Here is a 19,463-nt window from a genome sequence, read left to right as displayed (position 1 = left end):
AGTTACTATGCAGAGCAGATAAACACAAATAGAATCCCTTCCTTAGTGGAAGGTCGTAAACAAAATGCAAAATAAACGCTTTATACAAACAGTACTCGCTGCTGCTGGTGCTCTCGCTCTGTCTGTTTATTGACGAAGCCGTCCAGGTAAAAATAAGCTTCGTCAGTAAACCAAATGCTGCCCACATGCATATCGCCGTCATCAATCCTGTGCACTATATCGTTAGCGAATGTCTCTCGTGCAGCAATGGTAGCGGCGCTCAGGGCTTGCCGCGTTTGAATTTTGTATGGATAGAGGTGTAAACTCTGGCGCATGAGACAATACGTGGACGTTGGTGTCATTTGGACCGCAGCTGCAACACGGCGAACGGAAACCCGAGGCCGCTGTTGGATCACCTGCTGCACTAGCTGCGCGTTGCCCTCTGTGGTTGCCGTACGCGGTCGCCCTACCTTTCCAGCACGTTCATCCGTCACGTTCCCAGTCCGTTGAAATTTTTCAAACAGATCCTTTATTGTATCGCTTTCCGGTCCTTTGGTTACATTAAACCTCCGTTGAAAACTTCGTCTTGTTGCAACAACACTGTGTTCTAGGCGGTGGAATTTCAACACCAGAAAAATCCTCTGTTCTAAGGAATAAACCATGTTGTCAACAGCACACTTGCACGTTGTGAACAGCACACGCTTACAGCAGAAAGACGACGTACAGAATGGCGCACCCACAGACTGCGTTGTCTTCTATATCTTTCACATCACTTGCAGCGCCATCTGTTGTTGAAAATTGTAACTACTGTAATTTCGAAAGTTTGTCCGCCTGAAAATGTACTGTTGTCCCAAGCATATTGCAACAAACGGTATATTTCTATCGCTGCTCATTTAGTTTTTATTGCCGTTTCAAATATACCGGTCATTTTTGAAACACCCTGTATCAGAGTATTCGAATGCGGTGTTTTGTCAAAATTTCGAAACAGTCTATGAAGAACTTTCGACAATTTGAGATTTTTCAGAAACGAATATCTACGTCTGGACTAATACAGAAACACTAAATGTTCCTAGTCGTAATTTTCCGAAAGTTTGTGACCGAATGCTTGGAAATTTTCACACAACGTTGCATTGGAATACGCGTGTTTTTATACACCTATTTCATAATATATGTAATACGTAAGTTTATATAAATTTAGAAATTTAGTTATATAGGAACGGTGAAAGGAATACAACAGAGACCTTTCCACTTCTAAATTTACTTTGGTGTTTCTTACTATCTGGGAGGAGACTGAGCAGTGGAATGTATGCCGTAAATGACAACAGTTTTAAGAAATTAACATGAAAGGAATCCAACAGATACCTTTCAACGGTATTTAAAAAAATCTCACGTTCCGTTACATATATATAACGAAACGTTGTGTCATAATTTCAAATCACTCATTCAAGGACTTTCGGAGATACATGATTTTGAACAAACGAGCATTCACATTTTTATTTCTGTAGATACTAAGGTCTATGGTATGTTGACAGCGTAGAAAATTGAAGCTTGTAAGTCAGTTAAATCAAAAGATATGGCCTTTTGTAAAGAACCCTATTTCTCAGGAGCTGTCTATATGCAAGTCGGGCCTGGTGGTCTAGTGGTAAAACGCGTGGCTAGACACCGACAGGTCGTAGAATCGGATCTCGGTGGCATCATCAGTTTTTCTGTCATCTTTTCAACCTAGCCTTCACCTCTCAACAATGTGAGGAGTCGCCAGAAACAACAAGGGTTTCATGCAATTTTGTCTAAAAACTGACAAATTGAGTACGTGGCTGTGTATGAAATATAGGTTGACTCTTACACAGAAGATCACAGCAACAAGCCACTTCTTACGATGCTATTTATTTATTTAAACAGGGACGTTACTGGTTTCGAACCGATAGGTTCACCTTCAGACGACTAGCTCACGTTTCATATTATATTTCGCCTTTTGTTTCCCCACCTGACGAAATTTCCTGTCGCAAGACGATAAAAAATCTGCATTGGAACATAATGGCGTGAATTCTCCATCGGCACCACCACCGCAAGGAAATTTCGTCAGGAGGGGGAAACAAAACGTGAAATATAATATGAAACGTGAGTTAGCCGTCTGAAGATGAACCTGTCGCTTCGAAACCGGTAACGGCACTGTTTAAATAAATAAATAAGATTGTAAAAAGTGGCTGGCCGCTGCAATCATCTGTTAAGGGGGGTAGGACGTCAAACGGGTCACCATGGAGCCGGAGAGGCACCAGAGGACATTTTAACTTCCACTGTCTATACTTTTACAAACAAATTCATAACACTTTGTCAGCATGACCAGAAAGGATTCAGGATTAACACTCTTGGCAATGGAAGTTCAAAAATGTAACAATTTTGTTTTTTTTATGTTTGAAATTTCATCACTTTTTCACTTACTATTGGCTGCATTTGTTACTATAGGTACACTTTTCTTCATAAATAGGAGAAATTATTCGACGAATTTTGCACAGCATACAAACCATACTTGCAGTGGTATGAAACTCTAGAATTTCTTTAGTTTACGAAAAAATGAATGAGCAGTTATATTTTAAACTTCATGTTTAGAAAAAACTCAAATTCTGCAGTTTATTATCTGAATTTTTACCGCAGTTTTTAATAGACTTGGAAAATTCTAGAGTTTCATACACCCGTGAGTATGGTTTGTGTGCTGTGCAAAATTCATCGAAGAATCTCTCTTACTTATGAAGAAAAGTGTACCTATAGCAACACATGTTGGCAATAGTAAGTGAAAAAATGATGAAATTTGACATGTAAAAAAAATTATTTTGTTACGTTTTTGAACTCCCACTGGTACGAGTGTGAATTCTGAATCCTTCCTGGCCATGCTGACAAAGTTTTATGAATTTATTTGAAAAGTATATACAGTAGGAATTAAAATGTCCTGTGGTGCCTCTCCTGCTCTAAGTCGGCCCGTTTGACGTCCTACCCCCTTAAGAGTCAGCCCATAACAAGTGTTTCATTCCACGTTAAAGTGTAGGTTCCCTTTCCCCGGATGTATCACTGGAGTAAGTAAGAGACACACAAGGCACTGAAGTGGCGACCAATAAAAAGACTTACATAAAGACATTGAACCTCACGAAATTTTTATTGTCATTATTATTTTGCCCATAAATGTAATTAAGTTTGTTCCGAAACCTCAGAGCTCTAATCCTAATCGCACTACTCCGGTTTCTTTTATTTGCAGTCACCACCTGATCAGAGTAATAGCACACAGTTATGAAAGAAGTTATGGCTGCGACAGGAGAGGCAGTGTGTGCGCGGTCGCCATCGCAGCCCGCCCCTCCCCGCGACCACACAGGGGGCAGAAGAGCAGCCATCCCACCGGCCGCTTGCTCCGGGTTCCCGCCCAGGGAACATCTGCGCTTCTCCCTCCCCTCCTCACGACCCTCGCAACGGCACGGGACTGGAATCTGGTAGCCACCATCTGTCGTGCCAAAGTTGCTCTCCAGCCCTCCGCCGCATCCCCCGCCCAGTAAACTGAACCAACTGTAGGTAAGTTTCCCAACAGGTTCAGCAAATTTTGCACACGAGTTTAATCAAAAGTAAGTCCGCCCCCGGTAGCTGAGTGGTCAGCGTGACATAATGTCAATCCTAAGGGCCCGGATTCGATTCCCGGCTGAGCCGGAGATTTTCTCCGCTCAGGGAATGGGTGTTGTGTTGTTCTAATCATCATCATTTCATCCCCATCGACGCGCCAGTCGCCGAAATGGCGTCAAATTGAAAGACTTGCACCCGGCGAACGGTCTATCCGACGGGAGGCCCTAGTCACACGACATTTACATATCAAAATTAAACAAATAAAGATTCAAGTAAAAGAGTTATCTGCGTCAGTCACTCTTCTCTTTCCAAGATGCGCTCCAACAGTTTGCGTTTTGGTCTTCAGGTGGAACAATGATATAAAGTTATATTTATGCTTGCTGGATGCAGCCGGTTAATTGCTGGGGTTTCATTTTGCTACGAAAACGCATAAGATGTTCTTGTTAGCGAATATGCCTCTCAGATTATAAATTTTAAACAGTGACTGAATTACTTACAATCTGCTCCAGCGTGAGACCATGCGGTTTGTCATAAATATATAAATTTAACTTATTTTGTCTCACAGCACGCGAACCAATAACGTAAACAAACCAAAGATTATAACGACATAAACATATAATGCATGGACCGTAGATAACGGACTGCGCATGACGTCACTTAACTGAAAGCAACAACTAAGTCACTATGGTACTTAACATCTGAGGTCATCAGTCCCCTAGAACTTAGAACTACTTAAACCTAACTAACCTAAGGACATCACAAACATCCATGCCCGAGGCAGGATTCGAACCTGCGACCGTAGCGGTCACGCGGTTCCAGACTGAAGCGCCGAGAACAGTTCGGTCACTGCGGCCGGCCGTCACTCGGGCCACGAAGCCTAATATGTCATTACACGTTTATGGAGCACACTTTTTTTCATATCAAATGTTGTGCTTTTTACTAGATGCAGAAGTAAAGACCTTCATATATGCTCAGATGAGTCTTTTTTTGTATCATACAGATTAGGTAAAGTGAGGAAAATCTCAGTTGTGTAAGTGAATTACTTTAACATACTTGCAGAGGTATTTCCATAAGTTGAAAGTTCGGATGGATGTCAGTCCTGGGATGTAAAACTTGGTGAATGATTAAGCTTTTGAGACGACATATCGTTAATATGTAGCTCGGTAACCACTAAAATCAACATTCTGCAGTATATTACGCTTCCTGTCTTCATATTTTTTTGGTATCTGCACTGGATTAGCCCAAAGTCAGAAAACGTATGTGCTTATTTTGCGTAAATAACTGACGTTATGCACATAAACGAATTTCCTTTCTTACAAAAGCTTACTAAAGCATATCATGCATATTCTTGAGGAACCGTTAGAAAACTTATGCTGCTTTCGAATCTCTTATTTTGTCTTGCACTCCTGTGAAAGCGATTAACTACAAGAAATTGCAGTGAAAAAAAGTATTCACTAAAGAACAGTGATTCCGTCGCTTGTTACAAGAACAGTGAATACATTTCAACTTGACCACATGTAAACACGATAGCCACTGCTTTACTATCAGGAATTTCGGAGAAATCAGAATAACTGTACTACTACATGTATAAGAGCTGTACTAAAATCAGTGCTTGATTTCAGCTATAAATGAGAGAAACTGTATCTGTCTGCTCCACTTCACACAGCGTGTAATGACAGAACTCAGCTTTCTTCACCGAGTCACCTGACTCAGGTGTTGGTTTCAAACGTTAACACGGCAGAGTTACTGACATGCGGGGTCTACGTTATATATGGTCCATGATATAATGAATTGTCTCAGAGATAATTAATTGTTACTTATATTGTGGACCACAGGTGTATATTATAACTATAAAATTGTTTATTCTTTACAACAAATTTTTGAAACTGTTACTACTTCGAAATAATGACAGTGGAGGCATAAATAAAAATTTAAAGAAACGTAACAAATATATAAAACTTGCAGACTTAGTAGCAACAGAATACAGTTCTTATTGATTCTTTACAGTGCTTTGGAAATTATCTGTTATTAAGGTGAAATGAAAAGACTGGCTGACGCAGATAAATGTCTTATTCATCTTAATAAAACATAAGTTCCGAAGTACTTACAGAAATAGTAAAAATTATAAATTATATTATACTGATACAACGTCCGCAAGTTTTATATATATATATATATATATATATATATATATATATATTATTTGTGTCTCTGTGATGTATTTGCAGTAGTAATACTTTTTTAAGGTTGTTCTAAAGTATAAACAATTTTATAATTATTGTATGTATCTATGGTCCACAATGTAAGTTAGTAACAAACGATCTCTGACACAAGGCAGTACATCTTTACATGATTATAATCTTTGGTTTGTTGCTGTTATTGGATCGAGTTCCGTCAGGCAAATTTAGTTAAAAATATCTATTTTGACGAACCTCAAGGATAACTTTTATCTAACTCTTTCACTGATTAAAATTTATGGTCTTAGTGCCATATTACGCTAACAACTGCCTGTTATACATTTTTGTAGCAAAATTAAACCACAACGAACAACTGGCTGAATCCAGCCATCAAATATGTAACACAATATCATTGTTCCACCTGAAGATGAGAGTCAAAGTAAACTCTCGAAACGCATTGTGGGATGAAATAAAATGAGTGACTGATGCAGGTAACTGTTTTATTTCGACTTTTATTGTCATAAACAGTGGCAGTTCCTTACAGCAGTCCAACATGGATGACATAAGGTTACAGTCAAGCATTATTGAAAAATATTTTTCGCGTAGTTGAGACGAACAGCAATTTGAGTTTTCAGTTGCGCCTACGAAATGGCAGGGAGTTCGGCTGTCAGAATTTCGGCGGTTATCGAAAGCATCATCCGGCACCATTCCCGTAAGTCATTTGAGTATTACATACGGAGGTAGCCCAAGTGTGAAGGCAAAAGTGCTGGCTGGAGAGACTAGTAAATTATAAATACCCTCCACATTTTCTGCCAGCTTCCTCCATTGCCACGTCTAGCTCCAGTCGTCAGTTGGCAGAAATCTGGCAACTTCGGAAGCCTTCGGAAATGTAGTACTACACTTTTCGGAAGCTGCACGACGATCTTTGGAAACCTAAAATACCATACTGGATAGCAGGGCTCCATGAACGAACGCTAGCGAGCTGCGTAATCTCGAGTTGTATGAATCAAGCTACCTTTGCCACTTACAGACCGGAATGAACGCGTTTTAGCATGCCGTGCTTTCTTAGCTGAATTTCCAAATACAGTGCACCGGGCCAAGTTTATGGTTTCAAATAAATCTGCCATTTATCGCAGCTCAAGTGCTAGATATAGTGTCTTCCAGGCCAAGGAGAATCCTCACTACACAGTCGGGTTAAAAAGGAGCCCGCGTCACGTAATGTTATAGGTAGCAGTGACCTCACGAAATTTACTTGGACCGTACTTTTTTTGAAGGGTCTGTGAATTGATACATGTTACAAACATTTTTAATACTTCAGCTTGAGGAAAGGGCCATCAGAGAAACGCGTATGATCACAGCAAGACGGAGCGCAACCTCATTACGCTCGTGCAGTGAATGAGTTCCTAAATGAACACTTTCCAGGACGGTGGATAGGTCGTGGTTCATTAGCAACACCAGTTACCTTGAAATGGCCACCACGAAGTTCTGACGTCACGTCAGCTGACAACTCGTTAGGGGGACTCATTAAGGCGCATGTATCCGCACGTGAAACATGGATTATGGGAAAAGCGGAACAGAAGACAATGGAAGCATTTGAGTTGTGGTGCTACAGACAAATGTCGAAAAATTATGTGGACTGATAAGGTAAGGAATGAGGGGGCTCTGCGCAGAATCGGTTCAAATGGCTCTGAGCACTATGGGACTTAACATCTGAGGTCATCAGTCCCCTAGAACTTAGAACTACTTAAACCTAACTAACCTAAGGACATCGCACACATCCATGCCCGAGGCAGGATTCGAACCTGCGATCGTAGCGGTCGCGCGGTTCCAGACTGAAGCGCCTAGAAGCGCTCCGCCACACCGGCCGGCCTGCGCAGAATCGGAGAGGAAAGGAATATGTAGAAAGCACGGACAAGGAGAAGGGACAGGATGATAGGACATCTGCTAAGACATGAGGGAATGATTTCCATGGTACTAGAGGGAGCTCTAGAGGGCAAAAGCTGTAGAGGAAGATTGGAATACATCCAGCAAATAATTGAGGATGTAGATTACAAGTGCTACTCTGAGATGAAGAGATTGGCACAGGAGAGGAATTCGTTGCGGGTAGCATCAAACAAGTCAGAAAACTGATGACTCAAAAAAACAATCAAAAACTGCACGTCATTATGCTACAAACGAAGAACTGTGCAGTGTTGTTGAGAATGCGTTTCGCACTGTAACACATGTCCGGAGTGTGTGACTAAGAATATGGAGGCGTATTGAAATATGTTTACAGCACGATAGGGTTCATACAGGTGTATTGTACGCTTAATACGTAATTAAATGCGTGAGCTAAAACAAATTAAAGCAATTAGTATTCTATAGTAGAGGATGCGGTGGCTTCTCGTCCACCCTGTATGTTAGAGATAGAAATCTGTTGGGTGAAAGTTGTTTTTTCTGATGATGCCTGGACAAAATGATGAAACGAAACTGTAGAAATGACAATGGTCACAACAGTGTGAATTTACAACCGTGGGCGGAGGATGAGGCTCCTGCCCGTGTGCAGAAAAACGGAACACAAGAGACAGCTGAACTAATGTACGTCTCCCAGTTAAGACTGAAGCCGTATTTCCATACTGGATTTTTTCCGGTCAGTTTTGCGCCCCCTTTCTTTGTGCCCTTGGCGGGCCTTATCTTATGCCCTTGTAACGGCCCTGCTTATCTCATTTATGGTAGCAACATTGCTCAGCGAAGAGGGCCTCTCATGTTGCATGCCGCAAAGTGAAGCCGCTGAAGTACAAGATGCCTATAGTTAAACTTCCGCTACTTGAGCCGCTGTAAACGGAAAACTATTTACTACATGTGTAGCCAACTTTATAGAAATAATGCTCCGACTGTGAGCGGCACGATTTGCTTTGATAGTAGTGTTATTGTCATGACTTGCCGTTATGTACGGCAACGTAGGGTTGAAACACAAGCATCACTATGCATTACAGCAGTCGCCGACAGTCAACATGGGTCTGGACAAGGTGAGCAGGATCTAAATTGTGAAGCTGTTTCATCGAAACAGCAGCAATAGTGCAGCTGCTAATCGGGAGTATCGACGCATTAAACAAGTCCTCTTTCCGCACCGGGTTTGAAGAGTGTAAGTTTGATTTAACTAAATTGATCGTGGGAGACGCCGAGGATCAATTATGCCACAGAATGTTGATGAAGTTACCGTTGCCATAGGAGAGAATGCGGGACGCAATGTGCGATCTTCGAGCAGTGTACGAGATGTGTCACGAAAGCTGGACACTCCATAGTCCACCGTTCAAAAAGTGCTGCGAGCAACTGTGAAATGGTTTCCGTACAAACATCACAGTGAACAACGTTTGTATCCTGTAATGGCGCCCGGGATCCCGGGTTCGATTCCCGCCGGGGTCAGGGATTTTCTCTGCCTCGTGATGACTGGGTGTTGTGTGATGTCCTTAGGTAAGTTAGGTTTAAGTCGTTCTAAGTTCTAGGGGACTGATGATCACAGCAGTTGAGTCCCTTAGTGCTCAGAGCCATTTTTTTATCCTGTAATGGCGCCCGGGTTCCCGGGTTCGATTCCCAGCGGGATCAGGGATTTTCTCTGCCTCGTGATGACTGGGTGTTGTGTGATGTCCTTAGGTTAGTTAGGTTTAAGTAGTTCTAAGTTCTAGGGGACTGATGACCATAGATGTTAAGTCCCATAGTGCTAAGAGCCATCTGAACCATTATCCTGTAATGTAAACATGATACGCTATTAGCAACTGTTACCCTTTCATGTGGGAAATAAAATGTGTTTCTTTCAATGCTGCGTTCGTTATTTCTCTTCCTCATGTCCTTGCAAATATTTTCACAAAGTTTCATTGTCATACGGCACTCGTTTCTTCATGCGGACCCTCGGAAGTAGCGAAAGTTTAACTATAACCGCCCATGGAATGCATAAATCATAAAAATACTCCTTGGTTGGCAATAAGGTAACAGAAGGAAGAACCATGCGATAGTTACAACACCTGCTCTTACTACGAGAGGTCAGACTCTGCAACTCACCGATTTGGAAGAACTCCGGTGCACAATGGATGGGGGAATTTTGTGTGTGTGTGTGTGTGTGTGTGTGTGTGTGTGTCTGTGTGTGTGTGTGTGTGTGTGTGTGTGTGGTCATGAGGACCTATGTTAAATCACTTTGCTTTCTATTTCGAAAGAAAGAGGTCAAAAGTCATGGCGCAGGTTCCGTTTCGCACCACTTGCAATTGTTAAGCCTCTCAAAAGTTAGGTAATCAAATTATATTCTGTGTTAACGTATTCCTCTTTTTCCAGGTAAGCTTTACTAGCTTTTGTAAGTCTACATTTTGCATCCTTTTATTTCGTGTACGTTTCATTACCTATTCATTTCGTTTAGTTGATCTTTTAAGTCTTTCGCCGTCTCTGACAGAACTGAAAGTCATCGACAAACCTCAAAGCTTTTGTTTCTTGTTCCTGAGTTTCAATTCCACTTCTAAATTTCTCCGTTTCCCTTTCGGTTTGCTCAATGTACGGATTTAAGAGCACGGTGGATAGGTTACAGACCTGTTTCACACGTTTCTAAACCACTGCTTGTCTTTCTCATTATTTGCCCCTTAGCATACAACTGCGGTTTGGCTTCTGCACAAATTGTGGATAGTCTTTCGCCTTATGAATTTCCGCTCTGCTAACTTTAGCATCCCTAACTGTGCACTGCAGTATATTTTTTGAAAATTTTGATCCTAAATTACAAACGGCATAAACGTAGATTTGCTTTTTCTTTGTCTATTTTCAAACATAAGCTATAGACTCGCTTGTTCCTACATTTTCCTCCGCGACCTAAACTGATCTTCCGGTATGTTGGCGTCTATCACTATCTCCATTCGTCTGTAAAGGTTACCTGTCAGTAGTGTGGAACAATTACTTATCAAACTCATTCTGCGGTAGCATTCAAACTTGTCAGTGTCTGTTTGCTGTGGGACTGTAATTATTAAGTTCTTGCTGGTATTGCGCCTGCATATAACGCAACTTTGTTATAAATTAGCATATTATGAAACATATGTAATTGGAATGAAATCTAATTTTGTTTTTCATTTTGAGGAATTTTTTTTTTTTATTGAAGTAGGCCTGTAAACAAGAACGCACCTATTTACGATGAAAGAACTACGTGTCCACTGGCTTTCATCTCCTTTCTCTCTTCCGTTTCTAATACAGCTTTACCTACGATGATTTTCCCGTTGTTTCCGCGAAATCATGTTAAGAGTAAATGTAACTGTTCACAAGGGGAATCCTGAAGATCATCAAATACCCCAACTTCTTGAACGCTTCCAGTAACCTGGCCAACACAGAAATATAATTTCATTCCATTCCATATTCGACTTTGGCCGCATTATGATCACAATCTACTTCGCAGAAACTGCTGATTTCCGCAACGTCCCATTTTCAAATGCGTACTCGTGTCTTGGTAATTTCACAAGGCTCGTAAGTCTTGGTACAGAGTGGTCGTGCAAAATTACTATAGTCTTTTAGAAAGCATTCTGTAATTGGAGCAAACAAGCTATCTGTATAAAGTGCTAAAAATCAAAGAAAAACGGTCTCGATGGCGTTTTTATTCGTTAGCAATTGATTTCGTCCTTTCCTTGGAGCATCTTCGGATTTTCCCCGCCATTATGGCTGCTGGTGGTGGCGGACGGAGCGAGATCCGTAGAAGTAAGGATGTCACAGCCGAAACTGGTGTCAATCGAGACTGCTTTTGTACGCTTCTGTGAAATTACTAGGGTACGAGTAGCCAGAGCACTTGAAAATGGCCTATCGTTGAAATCGTCTGACACTGCCAAATACAGGGTGATTCAAAAAGAATACCACAACTTTAGGAATTTAAAACTCTGCTACGACAAAAGGCAGAGCTAAGCACTATCTGTCGGCGAATTAAGGGAGCTATAAAGTTTCATTTAGTTGTACATTTGTTCGCTTGAGGCGCTGTTGACTAGGCGTCAGCGTCAGTTGATGCTAAGATGGCGACCGCTCAACAGAAAGCTTTTCGTGTTATTGAGTACGGCAGAAGTGAATCGACGACAGTTGTTCAGCGCGCATTTCGAACGAATCCGCGGGAAACAACTCAGTATGAACGTGACTCGCCTAAGGTGAACGTTTTCTGTACCATTTCAGCCAATAAAGTTTTTGGTCCCTTTTTCTTCAAAGGTGGACTACAGTATCTGGAGATGTTAGAGAATTGGCTGTTCTCTCAGATCGAACAAGAAGCACAACAATTCATATTTCAGCAGGATGGAGCGCCACCACATTGGCACTTATCTGTCCGTAACTACCTGAACGTCAACTACCCGAGACGATGGATCGGCCGCCAGGCAGCCCGTGACAGAGCACTTCATCACTGGCCTCCAAGAAGCCCTGATCTTACCCCCTGCGATTTTTTCTTATGGGGGTATGTTAAGGATATGGTGTTTCGGCCACCTCTCCCAGCCACCATTGATGATTTGAAACGAGAAATAACAGCAGCTATCCAAACTGTTACGCCTGATATGCTACAGAGAGTGTGGAACGAGTTGGAGTATCGGGTTTATATTGCTCGAGTGTCTGGAGGGGGCCATATTGAACATCTCTGAACTTGTTTTTGAGTGAAAAAAAAACCTTTTTAAATAGTCTTTGTAATGATGTATAACAGAAGGTTATATTATGTTTCTTTCATTAAATACACATTTTTAAAGTTGTGGTATTCTTTTTGAATCACCCTGTATATTGCGCTCGTAATACCGGTAAGATGAAAATTAATTTTCTTTTAATAAATTTGTGATCGTGTCATCCGTTTTGCTGCTTAAGCATTTAGTACCGACCTACTCTCAGTCGTGGTGCTCACTGAACAGATTGAACCTCTTGCGGAATAGCTGGAGCCCTGTCTCACTCCCGTCTCTACCACTGCTTCCCTTCATGTCCTTCGGGTCTTAACAATGCAGTCTGGTTTTGGATAAACCAGTGTGTTCGGTAGCAACCACCGGCTTCGATCGTGATGTCGTGTCGAGCGCCAAGATGCTACACAAATGTGATTTCAAAGACATTACACACGTTTGAAAAACCGCTGAAATATGTAGACATCGAATACAGATTCGTAGAAATTCTTAATAATAACCCTGAAGCTAACGGGACAGCAGAGTAAAAGCAACGGTTTTGGGCGCGGCCAAACTAAAATCTAAAGTAAAAGCTGTTTAGTCACTGTAATAGTAATATATTCAGAAAGAAGCTAACAGAGAGGCACGATCCAACATTAGTTTCAAGAATGCAAAGAAGCACAAAATTAGCTGAAACCTCCTGTGACTTGCACCCAAAACATCACAACTTAAAACATCGATACCAATAAAAAATCAAAGAGTTTTGCAGTACAATATACATAGCAAAAAACCGCGAAAACTAACGAAAGGCGGTATAAAAACATCACTGTTGCTCAACTTCAGACGACAGAAAGCGTAAACGGAGTACCAATACACGCAGCGTTTCACTATTATAATTGCAGTCTGGTTCCTGTACGAGTTGTAGATAATCTTCCGCTCTCTGTATTTCTACAGAATTTCAATTCAGCTTAATGTCATAAACGTCCTACACTCATGTTCTTAAATTTCTCCGGAAAGCCCAGCTGATCTTCCAATGAGTCGGCTTCTACCCGTCCAGCTTCAGTCAAAGTCCTCTTGTTTTTCGTGAAAGGACAGTTTGGGTAACTCACTGCCTTTGCTTTCAGAATCTTTCTTAGGCCTACACCATAAACAGTTCTTTTGGACTCCGCATATTCTGTCCGACGAGTGCACAGCAACTCCACGTCAGCGATGCGAGCTATAATCTTGCGCATCAGCGCTGCCACCCATCTTTCGGGAACAAGTACCCACGTGTATCTAATTGTCAGCTATAGCCATCATTTCTGCTGCGAGGTAATCCTGATACACGGCAACAAATCCAGTCTCCGTGACGTTCACCCCCGGCAGAATTCCCACCACGCACGCAGAACTACTTGCGTGTTCGCGTACACGCACCGCCCGACAGATATAACGGCGGGGGAAGCCGGGAATCGGCGCCCACTTCTCGCGTGCGTGTTCCCACCGCCGTTACAGCCGCGCTATCTGCGCAGCCAGCTGTAGCTTACAAACGAAAATTACCCGCGAGCTTATCGCGGCCGCCGGAAGACAAAACGCGGCTCTGGCGCATTATTTTAAAGCGCAAGAAGTATTCTTTACTGCCCGGTCGGGGTAACAGCGCCGCCGCACGTGACGCCATGCTCGTTCCGAGGGGCATCCCCGAGCTTACGTAATGGTAATTGGGAGACGCGACGGCGCATGCGCAGTCGCGAGCTCCCAGACAGCTTTACGCGCACTTTGCGTGTGTGCCTCTTGTGTTAATGAGCGGTACTAATTTCAGCACTCTTGCCGGCTCGCGTTACACAGATATTATACAAAAAGTAGCACGCAGACATAATGAGTCGCCGTTGCTTTGTACAAAACGGCGTCGTTCGCACGTAACAGAGATGAGACTCGACCCATTTTATCCGTCCACAGCGCATTCGCCTCTTTTCCACTGCATTAAACTCGGTAGCTACGTCTAAACCGCTGCGCGTCACGCTTCCACCGTAATCCATCTTTAGCCGGCCGCGATGGCCGTGAGTTTCTAGGAACTTCAGTCCGGAACCACGTGACTGCTACGGTCGCACGTTCGAATCCTGCCTCGGGCATGGATGTGTGTGTTGTCCTTAGGTTAGTTAGGTTTAAGTAGTTCTAAGTTCTAGGCGACTGATGACCTCAGATGTTGAGTCCCATAGTGCTCAGAGCCATTTGAACCAGAAAAGGGCCCACGCAAACACTCAGAAGTGCCAGAACACGACGTGTCATGGACTCGACTAATGTCTCAATTAGTGCTGGAGGGAACTAACGCGATGAGTCCTGCATGGTTGTCCCGTTCAACAGCAGCTTCAAGATAAGGCACTTGTATAGCAGCGTCAACGCTATTCACTTTGCTTGTACACTCTATGTAGCACAGACTTGGAATTGTTTGTACCGAAGAAGACTGCTTATTTCGTATGTCGTTCCTTGCTGGCGACACATATGTGTGATTGCAAAAGTTAATTATTGTAATGTTCTTTTTCTAATAAATCTCATTAATACGACTTTGTTGATTGTTTGTCTAGTTTCATCACCACACTCTGAGTGTACTATGTCAAAACTACGTGGATTCGAACGTGGATAAACTGTAGGTGCTCTTACTGTGGGTGATTCCCTAGCCAAGATAGACGAAGTGTTGGGTGTATCAAGAGGCAACGTATCGAACGTTAATACCGCATATAGGGGAAACGGAAGAACATCATTCGCTAAACCACAATGCGGTCTAACATGTGTGTTGAGTAATCGGGACAGACGGTCGCTGAAGAGGAGTGTACCGAAAAACAAGAGGACGACAGCTGCAAAAGTCACTGCAGAATTGAATGTCGCACTCGCGAACCTGTCTGCACCAAAACAACACGGACGGCGCCCACCGTAAGCTGAGAACGATAGGGCGGACTGGAACTGCAAAAGAGCACATCAGCGATGCAGATCCATCGACCAGCAAAACGTTGGGCCGAACCCATAACCTGGGCTGTGGACCAACGGAGGAGAAAGGTTTCATGGGTTCGGCCCCACTATTTTCTGGTTGGGAGCTTGCGTAACTGATGGCAGGTTCTGCAATTCCAGTTCGTTCTGATGTTCCCATCTTATACGGAGCCCATCGGGTTCTTTTGGTGTTGTCGAGGTTCGCGACATTCAGTTCTGCAGTGACTTTTGCTGCCGTAGTTATTTTTCGGCACATTCCTCTTCAGTGACCGTATGTCACGATTACTCAACACACACTTTCGTTCACGTTGTGATTTAGTTGATGATGTTTCTCCGTTTTCCCCGGATGCGGTATTAACCTTCGATACGGTGCCACTTCAAATAGGTAATACTTCGGCTATGTTAGTTACGGGACCCTCCATGTGTGCACCAACAATTTGCCCATATTCGGATACACGTAGCTGCGACATCGTTCGTATGAGTCTTGCTTCACACTGTTACCAGCTTGCGTCAGAGTTCAAGCCTGCTGTAAACCGTACCAAGCCTATGATACACGTTTCCTGCTGCCGAGAGTGAAACATGGCGTCGGTTTGGAGATGTTTTGAGAAGCCGTATCGTGATATTCCATGGACACAGCTCGCATCCTCCAGGGTTGGATTTTTCACCTCTGGGGAGAGTCACCCCCGTCCATCACAGCAGCCAGACCTCAATATTACTGGATCGCTATCGATCTCCATCAGCGTTACCCTATCTTCTCACTTTTTTGCTGGAAGCATGGTAATATAAGATTACCTAGAAAACCATACAGGACTTGAATTTATCCATTCCGAGACGAAGCTGTTTTGAATGCCAACTGTTTTCCTAAACCGTAATAGGCGTGATAATGTGTTGTGTTTTGGTATTTTCCTATTTTTGTGAGCGCACTGTACGTGTCCCACTATATGTTATTAGAGAATTGACGGGAATTTTCTGCATGTTATTCCTACGTAGCATTGTCCCACTGCTGAAGGGAAGCCTGCTAATGGTTTACAGAGTTCTCAGAACTACAGTTTCCTCCAACTTGAAGCTTCATTTTTAACCCTCTGACCCGTTCCAGTCGATATTGTCGCACCTGCAAACAGGCAACCGAATGGTCAGATACCCGAAGTGGGGTGCTGTCGGGGTTCGCAGACAATCCGTGCCCATCAGCTGCACGCACCTATTGACGTTTTCCCAGACTCAGCACCTGTAATGTTATACAAGAACTTGGAGAGATGACCCATCCATCGATGAGGGTCTGTTTTCTGGACGTATTGTAGTCTTGAAGTCCTACAGGAATTCATGAATATCCCTGTATGTCCCATCCCTCCCCGCACTAGAAAATGAACATTGGCATACATATTTCTTTCATATGGTTATTTACGATTACAAAGTTAATTAAAATAACTATGGATAATGTCTTCCGCTCAAAGAAAAAGATTAGTAATGAAAGGGGTAACTCCAACAAGTACCCTGTCTCCCTTTCTGCATCCGCCTACCATTTAAAACTAGCAACCTATACCAACTCATCCAACTCCCAAACTTCTTCGCTTCTTGGAGCATCTTCGGACCCAATAAATTATTCACAAAACTCAGTTCTGGCATCAAGACTCCCACATACTAATCGCGAACCAAGGAATCATACTTCTTCACTACAACTGTATCCCACATTCCACTCATCTTCATGCTTTATCCATCGTCTCTTGCCGGATCTTCAATCAACACTCACTACCCATCTACGAAACCAGTCACGAGAAATACCTACCCCTCTTTCAAGCCGAAGTCACAACGCCCCCCAGGACTCCACCGTTCCATTTTCCTCCCTGCCTTCCACTCTATTACTGCTTGCGGTTCCACAGGGCCCCACAGTCATTCACGTCATCAGACACCTCCATCACGAACATGTGATTTCCATGCACCACCAGTATCTCCATTAGAACAAGGCAGAATTAACATTATCGTAAGAGATTTATTTGAACTGTAATATTAAACCATCCAAAAACATTTTAAAGACATAAGAACAGTCCGCCAAGTCTTTTTATGTCAGTTATTTTCATCTGTTGTTTAATTTAAAACTTCTATGAAATATGTGTAATGTTTGGAAGATGGGTCGTTTTATCTGCTGTCAGCCCACCGCTTTCTAAGAAACTGAAATAACGCAACAGGAAAAAAGAAGAATTTCTTTTTCCCCAGACTGATGTATGGAATATACCATGATGTATGAATAATACACTCATGGAAATGGAAAAAAGAACACATTGACACCGGTGTGTCAGACCCACCATACTTGCTCCGGACACTGCGAGAGGGCTGTACAAGCAATGATCACACGCACGGCACAGCGGACACACCAGGAACCGCGGTGTTGGCCGTCGAATGGCGCTAGCTGCGCAGCATTTGTGCACCGCCGCCGTCAGTGTCAGCCAGTTTGCCGTGGCATACGGAGCTCCATCGCAGTCTTTAACACTGGTAGCATGCCGCGACAGCGTGGACGTGAACCGTATGTGCAGTTGACGGACTTTGAGCGAGGGCGTATAGTGGGCATGCGGGAGGCCGGGTGGACGTACCGCCGAATTGCTCAACACGTGGGGCGTGAGGTCTCCACAGTACATCGATGTTGTCGCCAGTGGTCGGCGGAAGGTGCACGTGCCCGTCGACCTGGGACCGGACCGCAGCGACGCACGGATGCACGCCAAGACCATACGATCCTACGCAGTGCCGTAGGGGACCGCACCGCCACTTCCCAGCAAATTAGGGACACTGTTGCTCCTGGGGTATCGGCGAGGACCATTCGCAACCGTCTCCATGAAGCTGGGCTACGGTCCCGCACACCGTTAGGCCGTCTTCCGCTCACGCCCCAACATCGTGCAGCCCGCCTCCAGTGGTGTCGCGACAGGCGTGAATGGAGGGACGAATGGAGACGTGTCGTCTTCAGCGATGAGAGTCGCTTCTGCCATGGTGCCAATGATGGTCGTATGCTTGTTTGGCGCCGTGCAGGTGAGCGCCACAATCAGGACTGCATACGAACGAGGCACACAGGGCCAACACCCGGCATCATGGTGTGGGGAGCGATCTCCTACACTGGCCGTACACCACTGGTGATCATCGAGGGGACACTGAATAGTGCACGGTACATCCAAACCGTCATCGAACCCATCGTTCTACCATTCCTAGACCGGCAAGGGAACTTGCTGTTCCAACAGGACAATGCACGTCCACATGTATCCCGTGCCACCCAACGTGCTCTAGAAGGTGTACGTCAACTACCCTGGCCAGCAAGATCTCCGGATCTGTCCCCCATCGAGCATGTTTGGGACTGGATGAAGCGTCGTCTCACGCGGTCTGCACGTCCAGCACGAACGCTGGTCCAACTGAGGGGCCAGGTGGAAATGGCATGGCAAGCCGTTCCACAGGACTACATCCAGCATCTCTACGATCGTCTCCATGGGAGAATAGCAGCCTGCATTGCTGCGAAAGGTGGATATACACTGTACTAGTGCCGACATTGTGCATGCTCTGTTGCCTGTGTCTATGTGCCTGTGGTTCTGTCAGTGTGATCATGTGATGTATCTGACCCCAGGAATGTGTCAATAAAGTTTCCCCTTCCTGGGACAATGAATTCACGGTGTTCTTATTTCAATTTCCAGGAGTGTAGTTTTTGTCGTGATATGGATTGATAACGCCCAAGGTGGCGAAACGGTCTAGTTACTAGATCATGAACTAAAGTATATGAAACTATATGGTTCCAGAGACCTTTTCAAGTCTCAAACATCTATGATGTATATTAACAGACTGATGTGACTAATGAAAATTTCTACCAAGGCCAGGGTTCGAACCTGGGTCTTCTGCTCGCTAGGCAGATGTGTTAACCACTACATCACCCTTGCACAGTGGCTTTGCACGCTATCCTGCCACACCTACCTTGTCACACTGAGAGGTGAATGGGAATTTGGATCGAGGCGAGCTAGGGTAGTCCGTGCAGTTGTGTAAGCGTAGCGTAGTGAGCAGGAAATACCGGTTCGAATCCCGGCCTTGGTACAAATTTTCAATGCTCACTTCAGTCTGCATACATAAACCATGAAGTAAAGTGTTTATTTCAAAATAAAAGAACAGACTACGC

The 19,463-nt window shown here is 43.8% G+C and overlaps 1 non-coding gene across 1 annotated transcript; it reads right to left on the bottom strand.

Annotated features, from left to right (window-relative positions):
* Positions 1-19,158: 19,158 nt before the first annotated feature.
* Positions 19,159-19,230, bottom strand: Trnaa-agc (transfer RNA alanine (anticodon AGC)). The gene has a single exon. It is a non-coding gene; the product is annotated as a tRNA-Ala (tRNA).
* Positions 19,231-19,463: the final 233 nt, after the last annotated feature.

Source organism: Schistocerca serialis, chromosome 12, assembly GCF_023864345.2.
Source record: "Schistocerca serialis cubense isolate TAMUIC-IGC-003099 chromosome 12, iqSchSeri2.2, whole genome shotgun sequence".
NCBI lineage: Eukaryota > Metazoa > Arthropoda > Insecta > Orthoptera > Acrididae > Schistocerca > Schistocerca serialis.
The sequence above is the reverse complement of the archived record's forward strand: the minus strand, read 5'-3'. Positions and strand labels throughout refer to the sequence as shown.